Source organism: Pantherophis guttatus, chromosome 1 (assembly GCF_059756535.1).
Source record: "Pantherophis guttatus breed Tessera chromosome 1, ASM5975653v1, whole genome shotgun sequence".
Classification (NCBI taxonomy): Eukaryota; Metazoa; Chordata; class Lepidosauria; order Squamata; family Colubridae; genus Pantherophis; species Pantherophis guttatus.
The window spans coordinates 292,369,123-292,394,843 of record NC_142063.1 but is presented as its reverse complement, the minus strand read 5'-3'; the positions used below and the strand labels follow the sequence as shown (position 1 = coordinate 292,394,843).

Genomic DNA, 25,721 nt, shown 5'->3' with positions numbered 1-25,721 from the left:
TCCAGGAGGATGGTGAGGTAAATCTTACTATCAGAGAATGGGGAAGAGGCGTGGCTTATGGAAACCGCCAACACCTCGGCATCCTGAGAGATGGCAAAACTCTCTCCCTCACTCTCTCTGCGGCTGGGCCGTCTGGTCTTTTGTCGCTTGAACCTCGGCTCCTCAGTACTATCTGGACTCGGGAAGGTGGCACGGCAGACCCTGGAGAGGTGCCCTCGCTTTCCGCAACGCTGACAAACGGCAGACTTGAATCTGCAATCAGAATGGTTGTGCAACCCACCGCAGCCCAGACAGCTGCCCTGGGGCTTCTTAGAGGTGGGCGCCCACTTCTTCCGTTGGGTAGACTTCAGGCGGCTCACATCATCAACATCTCCCTCAAAACTGCTATCATGGTCCACCGCCTCATAGTGGATGGATGGATGACCATTGGTCTGGCCTCCACCCCCACTGGTAGCGTTGAATTTCTGCTGCAGACTTTGCAGACATCTTGGCAGCCTGTGCCTCGTCCAAGGCAATTGGGAGGGTCAGGTCAGAACCGGCCAGCAGTAGTTCTTGTAGCTTCAGGTTCCTCACGCCACAGACTAATTGGTCTAGGAGCATGTCGTCCAGCTCACGAAATTCGCAGTGTCGGGCAGCTGACCTCAGGGCAGTCATATAATCATTAATAGACTCTCCCTCATGCTGAGATCTCTGGTGGAATGCGTGGCATTGCACAATTTTCGAAGGGGCAGGAGAATAGTGATATTTAAGCTTCTCCACCAAAGTTTCCCAGGGAACTGTATACACTGGCTGAGGGGCATCCAGGGCTCTGGCAGTCCCGAAAATCTCGCGGCCACATGCACTGAGAAAATAACCCGCCTACAGGAAACACTCAAACATCTCGAGGTAATCCTCCCAAGTTTCTGAGGCAATGTTGAATGGCGTGAAAGCTGGGAGGCCCGTTGTCATCGTGGTTACTATCCCATTTGGCTAAGGACAGCTGCAGATGGTCTAGCGGCTGACAACCGTCACCTCAGGCCGATCCCACCCTCGTCGCCACGTGTAAAGTTCAGTGGGTAAATTACAGGCGGAGGCTTAGTTGATCTAACCCAACTTTATTAACGAACCACAAGAACTAGAACAGCAAACATGGCAAGCAACAGAACTCTGAACGAGCACTAACAGCCGCTTAAATAGAGAGCTGTCAAAGCGCCAGAACCAATGAGTAAGCAGCAACTTTCCCTCCACTTCAGCTGCTCACGTTAGAACCAATCAATTAAGCCCGGCAACAGCCGAGGCATGAGGAGTCGTAACAGAGAGGACTCAACAGATAGCTTCTAGAGGATATGCAGTTTCAACAGATAAATCCTTTACATATCTTGCCTCCCTCATTCTTGACATCTTCCCATCCTACATAACCAGTGGAGGAAAAATATCTTACATAGGAAGTGAAAATAAAAACTTCCTAGAAAAAGGTTTCTGAACTGTTTCCAAGAAAACTGCAAGATGTTCCTGCAAAGTCATAAAGGAGCAAGCTTGACTTGAGAGAGATTTTATATTTTTATTAAGGAACAAGAATACAGTGATTCTACAGACAATTGCTGCATTCTTTGCTCACTTTAACCAATATTACAAGCAGGGCTATGATTGTGCAGAACAGGCATAATCTGTTTTTCCAGATTCAATATTACTTGGTACCATAACTGTAAGTATTTCTGTTCTTGAATTTAACTAAATGTGTTTGCTGTTTCTTTAAAAGCATCTCTTTTTCCAGTCTGATCAAGCTAGAACCAGCTAAGATTTAAGGAAGTTCAGCTCTGGAAAATCAAGGAGTAGGAGAGAGAACAACTGATTTTACAAGATCTTAAAGATCTATTTTCTATAATCCTTATTGATGTTTCTTTCCTGGGTTGGCCATTCAACAACACACTAAATACAACTGCTCAGAAATAAATCTAGGTTACCAACTGTACTTAGTAAGCTATCATTTTCAGGATTCTGGTATAGCTCCTCCTCCTCCCCCTCCTCCTCCTCATGAAGAGAATATTTGGGATACTTTTCTTTTCCATACTTCACTTCTATCTTCTAATAAGCCAGTATGACTGCTTTGTGAAGCCTCAGATGGCTGAATGCTAGTTCTTAAGAAATGCTCAATCAATTTCAGATTTTCAAAGCTTGTCCCTTGTTCAATTCATATTTTACATTCCTGTGAAATGGAGAGAGCCTGTTGTTACTCAACTTAGGTTTTTACCATTAAAGGCTCAAAACAACCTCATTGCAGAATTACAACTATGTGGATTAAAAACAAGACAGAGCCATCTTTTATTGGTACACATATTAGCTGATTTGAAATGCAAGACACTTTTCTTTCAATTTTTTAAAACTTGGTTCTTCCAATGCTTGTGGTTTGCAACAGCTTTTAAAGAGGAGCGGGCAACTTATCTCTACTAAATGTTGCTGGACCACAACTTTCAATTACTCAAGTTAAGCAATGGAAGATACAAAAGATCAGGACCTCACAAATTAATTTATTGAAAAAGGTAATTAAGATATAAAGTAGTTTGACTGAGAAATAGTGATTAGTTCATGGAGACTCATGAGTATTGTGGAGAATTGGAATAAGAATGTAGCTTGAATTAATTCTCTCAGTCTCTCCCATATATATAAATGTGTGTGTGTGTGTGTGTGTGTGTGTGTGTGTGTGTGTAATCAGTCTCTTTAAGAGTGAAATTCTTGCTGCCTGTTTGTTGATTACATGTCTATAGAATTTACACTGTGATATGTGATATAGAGTCCAAGATGTATATTGCTATCCCTCCTTATCTTTCTCCTTCCTTGTGCAGTAAACCACAGTATCAGGTTGTTAGAATAACAATTAAAACCTTGACACCTCTCATAGATCAAAGCAGCTATGCTGTACACCAGAGAATGTATCTGTAATGAGTTTATATCATGAATAATACCTATGTCTCCTTTAGAGTTATCTTGTTTCCTTATCAGTACAGCATTGCTTTCTCTATGGCAGTCTCTTCTTAAATGCTCAAACTGCTTTTGATATACATTATATAAAACATAAGTAAATTTTGGGCTCTTGGCTCATCTGGGTACAAGAAACTGATGACTCAGTGTAATTTTAGAGAGTAAAAATTTGGATCCTCTCCAGTTCTTGATGTTTTACTGGGTGAATTTTCCACCACATTCCTTCTACACCCTACAGGTAGTCCTTGCATAATGTTTACAATTGAGACCTGAATCTTGGTTGTTGAACAAAGCAGTCATTAAAAGAGACATTGACATAACTGTTTTGCTCAGTGACTACAATCCTGGCACCCTCTGTTGCTGTCATTAAATGGTCATATGGAGCTAAAATCCTCCTGGCAGGCAAGTCTTTGAAAGGGAAAGGGCCACCTGCTAGAGGGTTTCAGCTCTGCAAGGAGCTGAAATCCTCCCTGCAGGCAGCCCTTTTGCTCTCAAAAGCTCCTGCAGCCCATTGAAGGATTTCAGCTCCTTTCCATACAGGGAAGCAAAATCTTTCATGGGGCTGCAGGAACAGAACTGAATCTTCAGGATTTTAGTTTTGTTCCTGCAGTCCACAGAAAGATTTCAGGTCCCCTCCACTTGCCTCTTCCCCATTTACTTTCTGGGGAAGCTGGCAGAGAAGATTGCATATGGTGATCACATGATCACAGAATACTTGGCAGCTGGTTGTAAATGTTAGCCAATTGTCAAATACCCAAAGTGTGGTTGCATGATCACGAGGGGGGTGGCACAACATTTTACAACATCTGGAAGTGATTTATAGAACATAAAATGCCCTTTCTGAGACTTTGTAACTTTGAATGGTCATTACACAACTGGTTATAAGTTGAAGACTACCTGTATAGTATTTATTATATTTAAGAAGAAAGCTAGATGTTGGGGATCCAAGATCATAAAATCACTTACCAGAATCTGACTGCTCTCTTGCTGGCCAGCTGGCTGTATTAAAAAGCTGCTTTCCCAAAATGATGCTTTCCAGATGTGTGGGGTTTTAACTGTCACAATCCTTTTGATTTCGAAAAGATTGATCAAGATATCTATTGCAGTTCTCATGAGTCAATACCGACTTGAAGGCATACATACAATCTCGCCATGGTTACCATACACAATATTAATTTGAATTTTTATGTTGTTAAATATATTATCCCATTTAAAAAAAATTTTTTTTTCACTTTTCAAATAGTTGTACAATCTTTAAGACAATTCTTAAAAGCAATTGATTGTCATTACATTTTACTGTGATGTGTAAAATTACCTTGTAAGTAATTTTACTGAGATGTGAATACTTGACTGGATTTATAGTGTGTGCATATAAAATCAAGATGACGAGGAAAGGAGGTGAATACAATGGCTTCTGACTTGTACAAATATCTAAGCTTATTTCTGTTAACAAACTTTACTGTAGGTATTATCAAATGTCCTTCTTTCTGGTGCTTCTATTATACTTTAATATCTGAATCAGCATTCCTTTATATCTAAATATTTTATGACTGAGCTGACAGGTTATTGTCCCTGGGAAAGTGTTTTGGGGAGGAGATAATTTACTTATCTAACATAATGCCATATTTTCTCTTTTGTGTCCATCCCTACATGTGCACCCTGAATCTCCTTGTGCACCTTTGAGAAATAGCAATCTTCATTTTCTTTTCTTTGTTTCCAGGGAATGATAACTCATTAAGATAATAAAACTATAAAAGAAGAGCTATAATAGAAAGGAACAGAACTAACTCCCTGAGTAATTAAAGGTTATATCAAGTCACAGCATGATTAATAATGCATTTGCTTTGTGGAGGAACTTTAATGTACTGCTTGATTGTGTTTTTTCCCTGGCATATGTGCATCAAAGCTAGGTCTCCTCCTTTTCTTGGTTTGCAATGGGTGTTTTGCAAGAAAGTTGGGGGCTTTTTGTGTCCCTGATATCTCCCATGAAAAGAGTAAAGCAGCAGGTGACATAAAGCACTTCTTTCCCAAACCTTATGTCACCACCATACTAGCATAGGGCCACTTTCTGTCTTTCATGGTTATTTTGTCTAGGTTTAGCACATAGATAATGTTCCTTGAAGTAAATCAAAATCCCATTGCTAGGCCTCTAAGATTGTTGAGGCTTGTACAAGTGTAGAATGCTGAGAATACATTTGTACTGAAGGTGCTTCTGTGTGGGAGGGGTTAGGGTTCATAAAATGACAACCATCAGAGATACAATAAATGAACAAGAACCATCAAGAAAGAACAATATCCCAATCAAGGCTCATAAGACAAGCTACTACATATAAACAACCAGCAAACATAACTCTTCCATGCACTGATGATGTTATTTAGACTGGTAATCAAATGTCTGCAGGAAGACAAGCAAAAAACCCAAAAGAAATATTAATTTATTAAAAAATAATTTTACAAAGCACCAGATTATAAGAATATACTTTTTATTTCTCCCCTGTTGGAAGACAACCCCCTACTTATCAATTTCAGGTCAACATAACTCCAAACAAACCACTGCACGTCATCTGCTCATCATTTTTATTTTCTAAAATGCTCTGGGCCCAGAAGCATTGTTGACAAGGGTAGAGATGGCTATAGCACACCAACTACACACTTTTTTAATTACACGAATTCGTTCAAAGATATATAAATCAGGGATCCAGCAGTCACCATGGGAGAAACCCATAAGTATTTTGATGCTCTTTGAGCCCATGTTCTAAAACCTAATGCTAATTAGTTCCCTGTTTAATTAGAAGAGTAGTGTAGGCAGTTCCATAATCAGACCTGATCAATCCAGGGAAGGCACATGATAGGAGATTTTAAGAAACAAGTGATCAATGCCTGTTAATACTGATGACTGTTTACTATCGCCTGAATCACAGGCAGCATGACTTAAAAACTGGACAATGAGTAATGGCAGAAAGGCAGTCATTAAATAAACAAGGATGTTCCTATATTCCCTTCAGAAATGTTGGATTATAAATCCCATAATCCTGACAATATTTCTAGGACTGATGGGAAATAAAAACAGGATCAACTGTTCCTCTACCTCAGGAATTGTTGTTTCCTTGGCTTCCCAATCAGTTCTCTTTACCATGAGATCATACTGTTTCCATATCTATCTCAAGATTCTGGCACACTCTTGAAATTACTCATGTTTTGTCTTCGCAGTAAGATTTAAGTTCACTTCGATTTTGCTTTTTGTGATATCCTTTTGCAACTCAATGAAATTTTGCAATACTTTTAGTTGCGCTAACTTTTTATTTTTCAGATGTTTTGCCTCTCTGGATTCTTCCAAAATAAAATACAACAGATTTTTTTTATTAGATAAAATTGAGAGACCAATTTTAAGTTAGATATATTCACAAATCTGTCTTTTGCCACCATGCAGAAGTGAAAGTACAATTGATATATAACTAAGAGGATAAAACTTAGCTGCAACTGAAATTAATGAAAGAGGTAATTTCTTCAAATATTTCCTGTATTATCCCCAACACATTTCAAGACATCTTCCAAAAGGAAACTAAGAGAGTAGAAATTGTTTCCTACACGTGCATTTCATCAGGTTCCCTTCAAAAAGGCTATTTTTCAGAAATATGTTGAGGGTTATAAAATATATATTTCAAGCAACTATTTCTGTGGTTTCTTATCTTGTTTGTTTCCTGATACATCCAAAAGTATCCAAGAATCATAAAAGTGTGAGTTATAGTAGTACAAATTATTATGATGGTTGGTTGCATAATCAGTCAGATATTTAGACTGGATTTGGATTTTTTACCCATTTATTGAGTTGCTTGCAGTCCAGTAGTATTTCATGCAGATACTCCAATTCATCATTGCTGCTACTTTGTTATGCCATTGTTTGTAATTAGTCTATGCAATCTTCTTGCAATAACTAAAGTATTATTATGGTTTTTCCATCCATCCATCCATCCATCCATCCATCTATCCATCTATCCATCTATCCATCTATCATCTCTATCACCTAATGCCTCCTATTTTCCCCACAACAATAAGCTTGTGAGGTGAATTGACTGGCTCAAAGTCATCCAGCCAGAATTTATAGTCTCCTGGTTTCTAGGTCAGCATCTTAACCAATATACAAAATTGACTCTTGTAAGAAAACTGTAAAAGTATATTTGAAAAATTATCCCGTTTTGAGACTTACTCAATGCTTACCAAGAACATAGAAAAATAATCTATTTTCATGGGGCTAGTCAGGATCCAAATTCTGTGAATATCTATGACTTAGTTAGATATAAGAAAAGGGCAGAATAAACAAATACTGAGGTTAGCGGTATATTTCCCTGTTATTAATACTGAGGCACTAAAATATCTCTGCTTTTAACTGTGCTTTCACGGTAGTATAATTAGCAATGCTTCTCTCAGAGGAAATGCCAGCAATTCTGCCTAGAAAGAGATGGGCTTCCACAGAAGTGCTAATTAGCTGTTGCTTGATAAAGATGGTGCAGACAAGCAAACAGGTGTGGATGAAAATGGAAATAATAGGTACAAACTTGCTGTCATCCCTTGCAATGGTGGCACTAATTATATTTTACTGGGTCACCATTTCATTTTACACTATATTTTAGGCAAAGGCAAATGACTGCATTGTATCTGCTTTTGATCAGACACATTGTTAGGATTAACTCCATTTGTACTTTGTTCATCATATCAAGTCTGCTCTTGAAGCAAAATATTTCTGTTCCATGATACTCTCCTATTATGCACTGAACTAAGAAACTTTTAGAAGTATGAGCAGCACATACAATTTCTAAATATGCAACCAAGACAGGTTCTTGAATATACCATATTTTCCGGCATATAAGACGACTGGGCGTATAAGACGACCCCAACTTTTCCTGTTAAAATATAGGGTTTGGGCTATACTCACCGTATAAGACTACCCCTCTTCCAACGCACACCAAATAAAAATTAAAAAACATCAACTGGCTCACTCACAATGTAAAAGCAGCTGTGCTAGACCCAAAATGGCCCCTGCAACAAGCAGGAACCTCATACAGCCACAAAAAGCCCCAAAAAAACAACTTTCACACTTTACACACACACAACACAACACAACAGGCTCACCCACAATGTAAAAGCCGCTGTGCTAGACCCAAAATGGCCCCTGCAACAAGCAGGAACCTCACACAGCCCCAAAAAGCCCCAAAAAACAACTTTCATACTTTACGCACACAAAATTCCACATACAGCTTTGTGAGATTTTGTGTGTTTGTGTAGTTAGAGTGAAACACTACAGAAACACACTAAATCTCAGAAAGCTGCACAAATATTATTTTATTTTAATTTATTTTTATTTTTATATAAAAGCAGCTAAATTTAAAACTTCCTAAACTTTAAATGGCTAGGTCTAAAAAAGAACAACTAAAAAAAACCCCAATTAACTATTTTTTTTAAAGCTCCCAAAGGGGAAAAAAACTTATCCAATAGAACAGAGGTCTCCAACCTTGGCAACTTTAAGACTTGTAGACTTCAACTCCCAGAATTCCTCAGCCAGCTTTGTTTTGCTGGCTGAGGAATTCTGGGAGTTGAAGTCCACAACTCCTGCCTGCTTGAATGCAGGCAGGGAGTTGCTTGCTGATGGAATGGATTCAGGCAAGCGAAGCAAGGCAAGCGTTGCGATTAGCAGCTAAGCTGGAGGGGGGAAAACTTTTTTCCTTTTACAGGGCTCTGGGCTCTGGCGATCCCAGCTGCGTTGCCTGATTAGCAGGCGAAGCTGGGATTGTCAGAGCTTGGATCGCTAGAGCCATTTAAGGCTCGTCAGAGTCTTTCGGGCTGGTCTGCCTGATTACAGGAGAACGACACCTGGCGTATAAAACGACCCCCGACTTTTGAGAAGATTTTCATGTGTTAAAAAGTCATCTTATACGCTGGAAAATACGGTGCTTCCTAAAATTTTACAAGGCTTTTCTCACTAATCACACAAAACCCATGTTAACACCACGATAAAATTCATACCGTTTACTAAGTTTATAATGTTGACTGTTGCTGATTTTAAGTTAGAGTGGTGAGTGATGAAACAAAATTTCCTTTCAAAATTTCTTTCAAAGGGGAAATCAAGAAGCAGCCAAGAGGTATTAGGAAAATGTCACCATGCTGTGCCCAGGGGTAGGGCGTTCTCTGTGGGTGCTCCCCCCCTCTGGAATGAATTACCTACTGAGCTCCGGACGGCTCCTGATCGCCGCTCCTTCCGATGGGACTTGAAGACTTGGCTTTTCAAACAAATAGGCTGAGACTGATTCCGGGCTTTATTATTTACTACTAATTAATTATTTGGATTAAATTATGATTTTATTGTACTTGTTTCTTAACTTGTGTTCGCCGCCCTGAGTCCTTCGGGAGAATGGTGGCATATAAATACATGTAATAAATAAATAAATAAATAAAATCCTGTAATCTGTATTCTCTCTAGTAATCTGCAGCATCACTGGGTTCCCATGCTTCAGTTAAATACTAAGGAAATATATACTATGTTGGAACTAATTAGTATATTGCCATAAAAATGTCTAAAATCTCATTATAGTTAATTGGTTGGTATATAGTTGGTAAACCTAATTTACCTTCATTACATTGCCAATGTCATTCTGATTAGCTAGTTAACTCTGGCTTTATTACATGCATTTATTTATTTAAAGCATTTATATAGCCACCAATCTTATATCAAACTCTAGGTGGCTCCCAATCTGCAGCTAAAATAACATCACTATACATGAACACATACATATATCTATTAAATCTACAAACATTAAAAACTGGCACCAAAGTTAAACTTTCATATGCAAATCGACTAAAACTAGGCAAATCTTCAAAGGGGCATTTTAACTTCTCTTAAATCGACTGCCTCTTCAGAGTGGCTCCCCAAAGCAAATTAGAGTTCTACTTGGGATAATTTGGCCACACCACTGTTTTTACTCAGCCACAGCAGTTTCTGTTGGAATTATAACCTTAAGTACTTCCTAATTTTAAGATCAGTTTGACATTGGAACCAGTTACTGAGAGTTAATGGTGGTTCTCAATCACTGGCACCTTCAAGTAGAAGCTAGATGTCCGTCTATAGAGGATGCCTTAAATAGGATTCCTGCACTGTGATTGGACCTTATGACCTTAACAGCTTTTCTAATTCTGGTTCTATAATAATGTGTATCATTTATATACAAATCTATAATAATTTATATCATTCTACCATCCCTTTCTGCCCTGCCATCACCGCCTGCTGCCACCACCGCCCCAATCTGTGGAACCACAAAGGTTAGGGACCACTGATTAAGGGTGTAATGTGTGTGAATGGTAGTTAACATTGATTTTGTCATAAGATTAATGGGTTTACAGAATATAAGTTGGAATAGGCCTTGGGGGTTTTCTAGTGCAACCCCCTGCTCAAGCTTGATAAATGTTTGTCCAATCTCTTCTTAAAAACCTCCAGTGATAGAGCACCTACGACTTCTAAAAGCAAACTGTTCCCAGGAAACATGATACTAATGGCTCAAACATGCCTGATTGCCATGGCCAATTGCCTGCGAGGTTCAGTCATCTATGCTCCATTTGGAAACTTGTGTGTGTTTGTGTGCTATTCTATTCTTGCAGTTAGTTAGGCTAGTCAGTGTTACAACATTTTTACAGCTGATATAAGTCTCAATAGGGTTTATCTTGTAAATATGAAAAGGAGCCCAAATCCTTAAACAAACATAATGCTTCTGTAAAGCTAATTCCAAACATGTTATCCCCAAACACATTTTGCAAAGAAGCCAGCCATGATACAGGAATGTTTATAGCTCTCACTAAGTGGGATCAGATGAGGTGATTTAGTAGCAGTGGTTGACCATTGAAGCTGTTGCTATCAAGAATTATTTCTTGGCACAAGACCGTGAACAAGTCCTATTTTTCTGGGGTATAAATTAGCCAGTCACCTGTTTGCCAGTTGCTTGGAGAGAGCCCAAAGGAAATGTTCACATGAGTCTCCCCATAGAGGAATCAACAGCTAAAGCAAGTAATGAGCAAATCTCAGCCACAGCATGGAAAATGTTGCCTGTTATGAACTTATCTCCAAAGGATATGAGACATGAGACAATACCAGCCTTCCACAAAGTATAACTCTTAGCCATGCCTGAATATTGTTCATTTGAATATGAATTGGGGAAAGGCCCACAGACTCTGAAGGACATTAACTTGGGACATGTTGACATTGTCATTGTCATTTTCTGCTTCTAGATCAAAGCTTTGCCAGTCATCCCTATATGTTGCTATGAGAATAAGAATATTTTTTTTTAATCCATCCACTTTCCTTTTGCTTCATTCCTTATTGGTTCTCACTTATGTTTGTTTTTAAGTGTTCTGGGACTTAATAACTTCTTTAAAATTCAAATAGTCATGTCATGTTTCCACATTCAATCTTGCCTTAAGAAAGACTTTTTGTGGAATGGAAACATAATTTCATGGGCAATTTTTTAAGGATCGCTAATTGGTATCCCATGTCCATTTTTTACTGTATCATGCACCAGCGTTCTAGGCTTAGACTGTCAGACAAGGCTAGGAATGCCCAGGTTCAAGCTCCACCCATATATAAAATAAACTGAGTGCCATCTCTTAGCCTAGGTTACCTCACAAGTGGTGATATGCTGCTTATGATAGTACTGCTCTGTCTATGAATTTCAAAGTGTTGTAAAACTCTTGAAATGAAACACTTTATTGGGATCATTAACCAACACAATAAAATTACCTTTACAAAATAAAATTGGTTTAAATTGAAATATTGAGGCTAAGGGAAAACTTGCCAAAGGAGGATGAGCATATGTTCGCTTATTACCAGGTACCAAATAACAAGTAACCAACTATTAGAAGCTATGATAGATTATATCATTTGATTCCACATGAACATGTACATGTGATAGAAATCCATGGTCTTCCATAGTATAATGATGCAAACAAATGCCTATCTAAACTATTCTTAAGCACATCTATGTTCCGTAGATGATAAAGTTTTAAGAGACCTGCATAGGCAACAGGGTTCAAATCCCCCATCAGCAATGCAAAGAGTTATCCCTTCACCAGTTCATAGGAAACCTATGAAAAAAAGAATGTCTCTACTGTTCTTTATCTACTCCTTAATGTCAACCCTGAAGCTGACCTGGCTGTGGCCATTTTGGGGCTTCAGTGCTGCCTCAGCTGGAGCTGTGGTAAATGGAGGGGGAAGTAGAGATAGCTGGGGTGATGTAGCCAAAATAAAATACTTTTCTTGGGAATCAAGGACATTCCCACCAGTTGTCCAGAAGGAGGGGACTGAAGTCATCTAGCAACTGGACTGTATCCTGATTGGACCATATAACTAATTGGAAAAAGTGAAAGAACATTTACTTTTAATTAGGTGAAAACTGTGGAAACATTTAGAGTCAGTTTTTACCAGCTCGTGTCAATATGACATATCCAATAAATCTATTCTTTGAGGAATCTACCTGCCTTGGAGTTTTGATTGCTATGGGTGTGTTACTTGAAACCCTGACACTTAATCTCAATCAATCTTGATAAAGAGATTTTGGGCATACTTGCACTTATTATTTAAGCTGCTCCTGTCCTGTGTACCAGCCAGGTTAAGAAAATCCTATTTTATTGGCAACATCTTAGACTATAATCAGTCTGGATTGCAGATTAATATATCCTTCCACTGAGAATTCCCCTGTTGCTAGACCTTTCCATCTATATGTTCTAGAAAACAATGGCCAGTCACTTTGCTTCCTGTGAACGAGGTTTCCTGGAATATTTATATATTTGAGTTAAATCTGTAACTCACTTACTCTGTCTCTCTCAGACAAACACACACATATACACACACATACCACACATACCCAAATGACACACAAACATACAGAGACACATTCTAACACACACACACACACACACACACACACACACAAAGTTAAATGTATATACAATGCAGGCATGAACAAACATCATTTTTAAAACTGAAGGTTTCTTTCTTGTCAGAACTTTTATACGTTAATAATTTCTTATTATTGTTTTGCTATAATAACAGAGTGCTTAAGTATTTTGTTTGATATGTGATAGCAAAAGCAATAGCACTTAGACTTATATTTCGCTTCATAGTGCTTTTACAGCCCACTCTAAGCAGTTTACAGAGTCAGCATATTGCCCTCAACAATCTGGGTCCTCATTTTACTGACCTTGGAAGGATGGAAATCTGAGTCAACCTTGAACTGGTGGGGATCGAACTGCCGAACTACTGGAAGCCGTCAATTAGCAAAAGTAGCCTGCAGTACTGCATCTTAACCACTGTACCACCACGGCTCTATCTGTGAGAGAGATTGCTGGTGGTTTATAACTGTGTGTGTGTGTGTGTGTGTGTGTAAGAGGGAATGGCTGCTTTCAAACTGCAGCAGAAGGTCAAATCTGCAATGGAAACCAGAAGAGTAAACACTGATTTCTGCCTCCAGAGAACAGTTGCTTTCCTGTTCTAGAGACAGGCCCATCTGACAATTTGCAGACAAGCCCTCTGTAAAAGCCTTCAGTTTTAGGAACTGCCAAACAGCCAAAGACAGGTTTCTTAACCGTAGTAAAGTTAAGATGTGTGGACTTCAACATGGTTAGCTGGGGAATTCTTGGGGGTGAAATCCACACTATAAAGTTGCCAAGGTTGGAAAGCCCTGGCCTTAAGAGAAGGAGAGCTCTATCACCTCCCCTGGAAATTAATTCTTTTTATGATTAGGATATTTTTCCTAAAGCTGGGAATCTACTTTCCTGTAATCTAATATCATAACAGTATCTGCAGGATACAGTCAAAAAGGTCACGAAGGCAGCCAAAGTGGGATGAGGGAAGTTCCACTTGATTTATATGAGCATTGTGTATGTGAGAAACTTTATTCTTTGGACCATACTCTGTGGACATCCCTGAAGATCACTGTTCTTCCAAGGAGTCATGTCCTCCTTCTATAATACATTTTTTGCCCTTTTTCCTATTATAATTTTATTGGAGTTTTACACAGAAATAAAAGATATATGTGAAATAATACAAAGTAAAGAAAAATAAAAAATAAGACAGAAAAGGCATGGCAAGTAGTGCAAGTAAAGGAAAAGGGATATATAAAAGAGTGTCTTCTGATCTTTTCTGCAGCAGTTACTACATATTTATTATTTCTCGTCTTTGAAAATTTGTATCATCTCTCACTTCCCCTAATTACAGTATATTTCATTGAGGCTAAACATACTCATTTACTTTCATCTTTTCATTTACTTTCAGCAACAAAGAAGAGCAACAAAGATTATTAGGGGACTGGAGGCTAAAACATATGAAGAACGGTTGCAGGAACTGGGTATGTCTAGTTTAATGAAAAGAAGGACTAGGGGAGACATGATGGCAGTGTGACAATATCTCAGGGGCTGCCACAAAGAAGAGGGAATCAAGCTATTCTCCAAAGCACCTGAGGGCAGGACAAGAAGCAACAGGTGGAAACTAATCAAGGAGAGAAGCAACCTAGAATTAAGAAGAAATTTCCTGACAGTCAGAACAATTAATCATTGGAACAACTTGCCCCCAGAAGTTGTGAATTCTCCAACACTGGAAGTTTTTAAGATGATGTTGGATAACCATTTATCTGAAGTGGTGTAGGGTTTCCTGCCTAAGCGGGGGATTGGACTAGAAGACCTCCAAGGTCCCTTCCAACTCTGTTATTCTAAATTCATCTCTCCTCACAGACTTAATTACCTGAATTTCCTTGTAACTTTTGCCGGACTAATTCCAGTCTATCTATATCGTTTTTCTCCTAAACAAAAACAGCTACTGCTCTATGTATTCCCACAAAGGAGATGCACCGGACTCTGATACCTTCCCAGCAAATGTTGTGCTTTACAATATCTTGTTTTGAAATGCAGTGAATTGACCTGAACACGGTATAAGTGTAGTTGCAGCAGAGATTTGTATAATAAAAGACTCATGATATGGCAGCTCATTACCAATTGCACCACCTCAGCTGAGAGATTGAAATGCTGAAAAGATTTGTGAGAAAAAGTCTTGAAAAAAGAAAAAAAGTAGCCCCAGTAAGGCTTCCAGTTCAGTCCAGAGTGAATATTATAGAGAAAAATGGCAGAAAAAGTAACATTTATACAAATGTTTGAAGAAAATATGGATTTGTTTCTTCAGTTCTTTGGAATATGTCCTTTCCTCCCTAGACTACTTTGGAAGGGGCTAGACTACTTTTACTCCGGCTGGTAAAAGCCCAAAGAAACACTTCAGAGAAAGGATGGATTGCAAATCAGTGCCTTTGTTCCAAGGGATTTGACCCAAATTGATGAGCTAATTTTTCCTGTTTGCCGCTGCATTGAATAAACTGCAAGGGTTTGCAGAACATAGCTTTATTAATAGCCTATATGTCTCAAGCATTTTTTTTCTTTCTGTTGCTTCTCAGGGGTTATTTTCTGTTCATTGCTTCCTGTGATCATTCTGTTCCTAGGCCTGATTAAACCAATTGGTGAGATGACGATAATATAGACGCTAGAAAATTAAGAATATTTCTATAAAAGTTTAGAATCTCTGTTGCATTTTGAGTAGACAGAAAAAAAAGAACCCAGATTGTATCAGCTTGTCTGTTTTCATTTTTGCCTCAACCAAAGAAGCAACTCTTTTATGAAGAGCAAAGGAAATTTGGATTGAACTATTTACTTTACCCATGTTGAAAGAGGGATGATTCCTAATTTTTATTTAGAATAGTGCTCCTCTAGCTTTTACAGATGTACGTGAAGAAGAAAGATTTCAAAAAGGCTGACTACAAAATTTCCAGAGCTGAGAGGTTGTTAAGAGAAATGGAGCATTTCCAGGAAAAACAACATTGGTTGTCCTAGTTCTACATTAGGCACAGAAGAAGGCAAGGACAAAACACTACTGAAAATATTGCCAAGTAAATTGCATTTCCTGTAGTTGCCAGGGGTTAAGACTTAAAGGCACGCACGCACATGTGCACACTCACTCACACACACACAAGGTTGGGAGTGAGGGACAAGATAGGACAAACATTCTATTGAGAATTAAATCCTAGAGACATAAAGCCATAAAATACCATTTAGACCATCCAATCTACTTCCTTGCTCTATTCAGCAACCCAACTAAAAGTATCCTGAACAGATGGCTGTGTAACCTTGAACACCCATCTGGGTAACTGATTCAAAAGTGAAATAGTTCTTATTATTACCCAAGTTTTCCCAACTTTCAAATCTGCTTTCAGTAACTTAAATTAATTATTCTATATCCTGCCTTCATGTCTTCTGTGAAGTATGCTTTCAGGTATTTGAAGACTGATATCACACCATTCTTAGTCTTCCCCTCCTATGGTTGCATAGATCCAGCTTTTTCTACTCTCTTCACAAAAAAATGCATTTATAGTCCTCTGATCATCTCCACTGCCCTATTCAATTTTTTTCCAAATGTTTTCCTAAAGTGTAGTGGTCAGAAGTGAGCATAATAATTGAGGCAGAGTCTGATCAATGCAGAATAAAATGGAATTTTACTCTGTGAACAATCTCCTTATGCAGCCTAAAATTCTGTTTGCTAGTTTTGTAGTCAATCACATTCCTGGTTTTGCCCTCTATACACTTCACATTTTTCTCTATACAATTAAACACAACGTGCTCATAGAGATATTACCAGATCAATCCCAATAAGATAAAAGAGTATATGAGGTAATTTGTCAGTAGATCAACAATATCTGGGGATGATGGAGCAAGTTCTAGCAATCACAGCAAGAAGTCTAGAAGGATAGTGATAGATCATAGGAATGAAGAAACACTTGTTATTTGGGCTGGACCAAGACATTATACTGTCTGAGACAAGGCAGAAAATTGCAATTCCCATTCTCCTGGGTCAAAATGCACTGTATCTAAAACTGGCCATGTTATTGTGGTTCATGAGGCAGGAACTCTCTCAGTCTCCTTAGCTCATTCTTGTAAGAAAAATACCATGATAAATTAAATAATTTAGATCTGGTTTGTGTCTCAGAGCAATTGTGATATGATCTAAGTTTCAGGGTTGTTAGCATTAAGATTTGCCCCTTTTATGATAAGATCACTCCCTGATTGCTCTGGAGCATATCCATTCCTCATGACGTCTAATGGAATTATTCTGTTTCCAGAGGGCATTTTGAGAATTCTCCGAGGTGATGATGGGTACTTTCATTAAGTTGCTTGTTGGAATAAAGAGGTGATATTGACCATTGCTCCTGAAAGGTTTCTCCTAGCTCGCTGGCTTGGGGTGGGGGATGATTTTTCAGGGACTACAAGGAATGAAGCAAGCCAAAAGGTGCCTGGCATAAAACAAGTGATTCTGATTGATTTGATATTGTGGACTATGCTGTACTGATAAAACTAGCAAAACATTGGTATTTCTTCTCTTATTGTAAACTGTATGCAGATTGCTGCGCAGCAGGACCTTTTAAAGTGAACTGTATCCTATCAGACAGGGAATGGCAGAAAGAACATCTAAGGGTATACTCTAGGTTTCCAGAGCACAGATTCACACAGAATTGAATGATACCTGGGCAGGTCCAGAAGTGATGTCAGTGACTTCAACTAGAAAAGTTAATTTTGCTCCGTGAATCCTGAAGAGGTGGTTAAGTTCTTCCAGCTCAGTCCCTTGCAAGTAGGTCTCCTGTCTTTCCTGGATAGTGAAAACATCAGAGAAGTGATAGAGAGTTGAGTTGGCGTATGCATCCTTGAGAGAAGGGAATATTATCATCATTACTAAAAAAGGTAATGTTGCATATCCTTCTTTAAAAAAAAAACCCTCAGCCTAAATATACCAGACAATTATTGACCTGTGTCTAGCCTTCCTTTTGAAAGTATAACGTTAGAAAATAACAGGCCTAGAGAAACAATGAGCCCTGGAGAAAATTACAGTCAGTTTCAGTCAGGTTTCAGGCTATTTTAGCACAGAGGCATCACTGATGATGCTTATAGATGATCTCTGTCAGGACCAAGATGGTTAATGTGACTCTCCTAGTCTTGCTTGATCACTCAGTGGCATTTGATGCCACTTATCATGGTATTCTTCTGAATCAGGGGTGGGTTCTACTTACCTTTACTACCAGTTCACAATGGGGGGCCCCCGCACGCGTTTGCTTTGCTCCGTGCTTCTGCACATGCGCAGAAGCTTCCTGATGACGTCAGGGTCGGTGGGCGGAGCCTCACACCAGTTTTACTACCGGTTCTATAGAACAGGTCCGAACCGAGGGTAACCCACCACTGCTTCTGATCCATCTTCAAGGGTTAAGAATGAGTACAACAATCTGCAGCGATTCACCATTTCCCTGAATGGACATTTTCAGTCAGTGATAGCAGGTACAGGAAAAGATTGAGCCCAAGCCCCTTAATGGTAGGGTCCTACTAGGTCAACAGTCTCCCTCTCCTATTTAATATTTACACAAAACTGCTAGGGTAAGATCATTTGTTGGTATGAGGCCAGTTTCTTCAATATTCTGGTGATGCCCAATTTTACCTCTTATGCCCTAGCTAAGTAAGTGATTTAATTGAAGTGTTGTCTAAGTACCTAGAGGTTGAGATCTGGATGAGAAGAACAGGTTAAGACTCAGCCTGGCAGTGGGAGTGGCTCTGAGTTTGAACACCTACTGACTCCAAGGAATTTCTATCATTAATCATATATGGGGGTTTGTACTCTCCTGAGCAAAGCTGGTTCACAACTTCTGAGGCCTATTGGACTCACAATTCCTTTTCCAGAAGTGCAGTGTCAACTTTGACCAAGAAGTTTTTGGCACAGCTCCATCTTGTATGTAAACTGCATTTTTTTTCTTAGAAAGAGAGGCATTAATTGTTGTCACTCATGCCTTTGTCATGACATCTCTCAACTGGACTGTTACAATGCATTCTACATGGGACTGTCCTTGAAGATACCAAGCACAGTTGGTCCAGAACTTGATTAGTTATAGATCAGTGGTGGGTTGCTCCCGGTTCAGTCCGGTTCTTGCAAACTGGTAGTAACGGCGGCAGAAGGCTCTGCCCACCCGGCCAGACATCATCACAGATGATCAGTGCATGCACAGAAGCATGCGCATGCTCGCTCCCATTGCGAACTGGTAGCAGAAGTAAGTAGAACCCACCCCTGTTATAGATGTACCTCATGGCAATTAATTATTTTATTTTATTTTATTTCAAATTATATAAAGCGCACCTTCTCCCGAGGGACTCAGGGCGGTGTACAGCCAGCTAAAAACATACAATACAAACATTAAAAATAATTTAAAGGATATATATTAATTTGGCCCCAATTTAAAATAACAAACCAGTTAAAAATGTTTTTTAAAAAATGTTATGTTAAGCCAGCCCGGTTTGCTGGAAAAAGAAAGTTTTAAGGGCACGGCGGAAGGCACCAAGGTCTTGAATTCTCCTTATCTCTGGGGGCAGCTGATTCCAGAGGGTAGGGGCCCCCACAGAGAAGGCCCTCCCCCTGGGGGTCACCAGCCTACATTGTTTGGCTGATGGCACCCCGAGGAGGCCCTCTCTGTGGGAGTGCACAGGTCGGTGGGAGGTCATCGGTAGCAGCAGGCGGTCTCGAAGATAACTAGGTCCTATGCCATGGAGCGCTTTAAAGGTGGTGACCAACACCTTGAAGCGCACCCGGAAGACCACTGGGAGCCAGTGCAGCTCACGCAGGAGCGGTGTTATGTGGGAGTGCCAGGCAGCTCCCATAATTACCAGCACGGCTGCATTCTGGACCAGTTGGAGCCTCCGGGTGCTCCTCAAGGGGAGCCCCATGTAGAGAGCGTTGCAGTAGTCCAGGCGCGAGGTGACAAGGGCATGAGTGACTGTGCACAGGGAATCCTGATCAAGAAAGGGCCGCAACTGGCGGATCAGGCGAACCTGACAAAACGTCCCCCTGGCTACCGCTGTCAGATGTTCCTCTAAAGACAGCTGCGTATCCAGGAGGACACCCAGATTGCACGCCCTCTCCGTGGAGGCCAAAGACTCGCCCCCAATAGTCAGTGATGGAATCAACTGACTATATCGGGATGCCGGGAACCACAGCCACTCAGTCTTGGAAGGGTTGAGCTTGAGCCTGTTCCTCCCCATCCAGATCCGCACAGCCTCCAGGCACTGGGACATCACTTCAAGGGCATCATTGGGGTGGCCTGGGGTGGAGATGTACAGCTGGGTGTCATCAGCGTACTGATGGTACTTCACCCCAAAGCCACGGATGATCTCACCCAGCGGCTTCACATAAATGTTGAACAGAAGGGGCGAGAGGACCGACCCCTGAGGCACTCCACAAATGAGAGGCCTCGAGGTCGACCTCTGCTCCCCTGCCAACATGAACTGCGACCGGTCTGAGAGAAAGGAGGAGAACCACCGTAGCACGGTGCCCCCCATCCCCAACTCCTCCAACCGGTGCAGCATGATACCATGGTCGATGGTATCAAAAGCCGCTGAGAGATCTAACAGATCTAACAGGGCTAGAACAGAGGAGCAATCCCTGTCACGCGCCCTCCAGTTGATAATTCCCTGGAGCCAGCCTCGTGTAACCTCCCGGAAAGCCAGTACTAACCAGGAGGGACACGGGTCCAGTAAACATGTGGCTGTACTAAGTCTCCCCAGAATCCTGTCCATGTCATCAGGAGTCACAGAGTCAAACTCTTCCCAGATAACATTCCCAGGACTATTCCTTGTCACCCTGCCCAAATCTACCCAGTCAGAGTCCAAATCCACCTGGATCTGAGCGATTTTGTCATACAGGTATTGTCCGAAATCCTCAGCCCTGCCCTCCAGGGGGTCCTCCCGCGCTCCCGGGTGGAGGAGGGAGCGGGTCACCCTGAACAGGGCGGCCAGACGATTCTCTGATGATGCAATAAGAGCGGAAAAGTAATTAAACTTTGCCGCTTTTATCACCACTAGGTAGGTCTTAATGTGCGACCTTACCAGTGTTTGATCAGATTCAGTGAGACTGGCCCTCCAACAGCTCTCCAGGCGTCTTTTCCGGTGCTTCATCTCCCTCAGTTCCTCGGTGAACCAAGGAGCCACGAGGGATCAGCACCGGGTCAGAGGCCGCAAAGGCACAACTCGATCCAAGGCCCCACCAGCCGCCCGATCCCAGGCAGCCACCAGGTCCTCAGCCGAGTCATGCGCCAGATCCTCAGGAAGTGGCCCAAGCTCCATCTGGAACCTATCAGGATCCATCAGGTGCCTGGGGCGGACCCATCTTATTGGCTCCACCTCCCTGTGGCAAAGTGCAGCAGTTTGAAGGTCCAGGCGAAGGAGCGAGTGATCTGACCATGGCAAGGGTTCCATGTCTATATCCCCTATAACAAGACCACTCAACCACTGGCCAGAGACAAAAATCAGGTCCAGAGTGTGACCCCCCCTGTGGGTGGGGCCATGAACTAACTGGATCAGGTCCATGGCCGTCATGGAAGCCATGAACTCCCGAACCAACTCAGACATTTCACCAACGGACGGCAAGTTGAAATCACCCATGACCATAAGCCTGAGTGTATCAACTGCCACTATGGGTATCATGTCGAGTAGTTCGGGCAGGGCCGTTGCCACATGGCAGGGAGCCAGGTACGTAAGCAACAAGCCCATCTGAACCCCATGACCCCATCTCACAAAGAGGGATTCACATCCAGCAGTCTGAGGCACAGTGGTCTCCCTTGGACCGAGACCTTCTTTAATAATAACCGCCACCCCCCCCGCCCCTCCCCTGGGCCCTCGGCTGATGGAACATTCTGAAGCCTGGTGGGCACATCTCAACTAGGGATACCCCTCCCTCCGGGCCCAACCAGGTTTCGGTAATACCCGCCAGGTCCGCTCCCCCCTCATGTATAAGATCGTGGATGAGGGGGGGCTTATTTACCACGGACCTGGCATTGCATAGCATCAGCCGAAGGCCCAGATCCTGAGTATCTGTGCCACCTAGCATCAGAGAGGAGCCTTGGGGACCGGGGTGCACAATTGCTCTCAAGCAGCGAGTGCGCACCCCCAACACATGATATGGCTCCCTGCTCATGCCATATCTGCCCCTCCCAATGACCGTGCTGATGGTACATCCCTCATTAGGATAGCTTTCCATCCCCTCCCCAGTCTCTCGTCCTGCGCCTCCAAACCGCTACCCTGTGCTGGGCTCGGCTCTGACCTTAGTGGATTTTCCCCCCTCCATCCATTGTGGTCACCACCCACCTCCCGGGTCCCCTTAAAATTTGATTAAAAGCCTTGATTAAAAAACCCCTCAGACCACGTTTCGAGGCATGCCACCACTCGGGGTTCCAAAACCCGTCCTTGAGGTAGGCCTTCGATAAATTCGAAGGCCATGTCTGCAAGAGGGGGGCATCTTGCAGAGCGAGGAGGGTTGCCGAAGTGTACGCCAGAATAAACATAAGAGGTGGATGTAAGACAGCGACAGGGAACCAAGATGATAAAAAGAAGGGCAGATATAATGCCAAGATAGGAGTAAACCAGGCTGGTATAACCACCACTCTCTCACAGCAGTGGGGGGAGTCCAAAAAGCTGCAATGAATAAGTCCAATAGAACTGGCCGCAACCGTCCTCTCACAGCGGCTAGGCAGAGAACAACCACCAGCGGAGTCATAGAACAATTCTTCAGAACATAATGCAGCAGCAATCCACCCGGACTCACGGCTCTTCAGCCAAAGGCTCCATCTCTCTGTCCAATACGTCAAGTCCAATAAAGGCAGTAATAGGGAATAAAGTATGAGATGTAACACATCGCAATGGGAGAAAAGCCAGGGATCAGATAGCAGATTAATAAGGAGGAAGATGACAAAGGTCCCAACAAACAGCTGAAGATAAATTGGCAGGGTGAGACAAACCGAGCCAGGCAGCAATCCTGGGGGGGGGGCATCAAAAGTGGGAGGGGGAGAGACCCCAGGGAAGAGCAAGATGTACAGTCACCACTTCTCCTCCGGCAACTCCCAACCCCCCAGATCTTATCCAGGTCCACTCACCCCGCAGTCATAGCCTGTCCTCGCAGGGCTATTACAGCCCAGATCTTCCCGGCGTCACGCCCTTCAAGGGCAATTAGATGTAGTCCCAGCGAGATGGTCTGCTGGGTCATTCCCCAGTAAGGCACTCTCTGCCATCAACAAGGCCTCCATACTGCCCATGACACCGCTGTCCTAGCCTCAGCAGATCCTCCGGGGGTGGGGGGCTGACGATCTTACAACAGCCACAGCGCCTATAGAACCCCCCCGATCCAGGATCGCCGAGGGCAAAGAAAACCACGTCTGGGTAGCGCCGATCCGGCCGATGGAACTCTAAGACCGCGGCACTATTACAGAGGCCGACGCCGCCCTCCCAGCGGCGCCCAGCTGATGCAATCCTCTCCGCGCTGTCCCAGGTCATCCAAGAGCCATCTCTTGCCAGGGATGGCTCATTTGAACTGCCGGAAGCTCAGCATATCGGGCAGGAGGCCGAAGAATGGAAAAATGGCCTCCCTCGGTTTCCAGTCATTCATCCTTTCATCCCCCGATCTCAGCCGACACTTCGGGGAACCGCCATCTTGCGCATGCCCAGGTCTTCCATCACATAACACCTGTACTGAAAGAACTGCACTGGCTGCCAGTTGGTTTCCAGGTACAATTCAAGGTGCTGGTTATCACCTTTAAAATCTTACATGGTTCAAGACCTGGATATTTCCAGGATCACTTTTTTTCAGATGGAGCTCTTTTTTTCATCTTCCTATCCAGTAGTAAGAATCTAGTAAATTTGAAACTGCAATTCTCAGGAGCCATGCCATGGAAGCATGCTTCTCAGTCACTTCCTCTTCAATAGAATAATATCCTCCCTGACATTCAAACAGCCCTCTCTTTCCTGGACTTCAGGAAATATGTGAAAATTGACTATTTAATCAAGTCATGCATGGAGGCCAGTTCACTAAACTTATCTCTCATCTCTCCTGAAGATTTTTCTTCTTCTGTGTATGTCTCCCAGTTCTATAGTATTCATATGGTATTGTTACTAAATTTGATTTCTACTGTTTTAATGACAATTACTATAAAATATTAAACATGTATTCATTGGGGAGTTCTATGTTGCCTCAGAATCAGCTGATTTAAGGGCCCATAAGTTCTATAAGCAAACAAAGAACAAAGAATGAACCTGTGCTCTGAGGCTATTTTCTAATTTTCTCCAATGATAGGAATACCCTGCCCATTATTGATCAGTCTCTTTTCAGATTCTGTGGCTCTCACACACTCTTCATACACACACAGTTTTAAGACTGATTGGGTAGATACAGGGGTGACATTATAATATAATTTTAATCATATTTAAATTGTATCTCAAATGATTGTATTTTATTCCAATTTCATTTTAGATCGTATTTTATTCTAATTGCATTTTTAATCGTGCGTTATTCCAATTTCATTTAAATTGTTTTAGCTTACTTTTGTAATGATTTGTTTCTGGAACTCTGCACTTTGATATGGCCCAAGGGCTAATCAATAAATAAATTCATTCATACACACACACATGACAATTGTGAATACACTTCTTTACAGTTTCTACTTTGAAGCCACGTGCACAAAGATGATTTATTAATCTTCCAGTGGATTTCATTATTTTTTTCCCTCTATGGCTAATATTTTCTATTTCAGATCTAGAACTTTGACTGGGGTTCTTCCCTCTCTCTCTCTCTCTCTCTTCTCACCCAGCATTATTTCTTCATCTGGCTTCCTTTAGATGTGTTGAGACAATTCCCAGAATTTCCAGCCATCACATCACCTCCGAAGAGGACTCCTGGGAGTTGTCATTCCCAATGCATCACAAGGACATTAGTTTGGTAAAAACTGATTGTCTGTCTCTGTCTGTCTGTCTGTCTGTCTGTCTGTCTGTCTGTCTGTCTGTCTGTCTGTTTATCTATCATCCTTCTATCGCCATGCACCTGTCATAAGCAACATATTGTTCTATCCTCACTCATTTTTCCATTGCTTTGCTAGTCTAACCATGATTATGATCTTGAACTTCCAGTTCTACTTGCAATTGCTATTTCTGATATCAGTCTCTGCATGAAAATGCCAATTTCCCATGGAAGATATTCATAAACATAGCTTGATTTTAAAGAGTATGTTGCTAGTTTTCATATGGCCATAGTTCAGCCTAAATGTGTGCTAAGGAAATGGAATTCAATTGTGACTCTATTTCATTGTGACTGCCCTCAACTACTGTACTACAAAAATTGCATACTGAGAGAACAGACTGGCTCTGCTTGAGCATGTTTTCACAATAGCCCAGTTAAGAACAAAGAAATTAGATAATTATATCATCACTGTCACTGATTAATTACATTCACATCCTCTCTCACCTCAAACCCTTAGGTTATTTAAGGAATTCAAATATGATTATGTAAAATCTTAGCCATTCAACTACTAATATAATGGGAAAAACTCTACAAAGGTTTAGTTTTACGTCATTAATCTTGGTCTTGGCAATCAGTTACTTGTCTTTCAGGTCTCGCTGAATCTTGATCTTGGCATCAACCTTGAACATGTAGAATGGAAATGTATAGCACTGTGGAGTATATTTCTCTTGTTTAAATCTTCCTTTCCCAGTCTTTTATGTTGTAGATTATTAGATTCATAATTCCCAGATAACACAATTACTCACAGTTTGGAAACTGAAATCCAACATATCTAACAGGCATCAATTTATAGAAACTACTTTAGAATCACTACATACCCAGC

At 41.4% G+C, this 25,721-nt stretch overlaps 1 long non-coding RNA gene across 1 annotated transcript in view; it reads right to left on the bottom strand.

The window, feature by feature from the left end:
- LOC148116885 (uncharacterized) overlaps window positions 1-23,101 on the bottom strand; it is a 32,949-nt gene extending 9,848 nt beyond the window's left edge. The window contains exons 1-2 of the long non-coding RNA XR_015731486.1: window positions 22,986-23,101; window positions 17,552-17,674 (exon numbers count right to left, since the gene is read on the bottom strand). This is a non-coding gene — a long non-coding RNA (uncharacterized LOC148116885). The remainder of the gene's footprint in view (window positions 1-17,551; window positions 17,675-22,985) is intronic.
- Window positions 23,102-25,721: the final 2,620 nt, after the last annotated feature.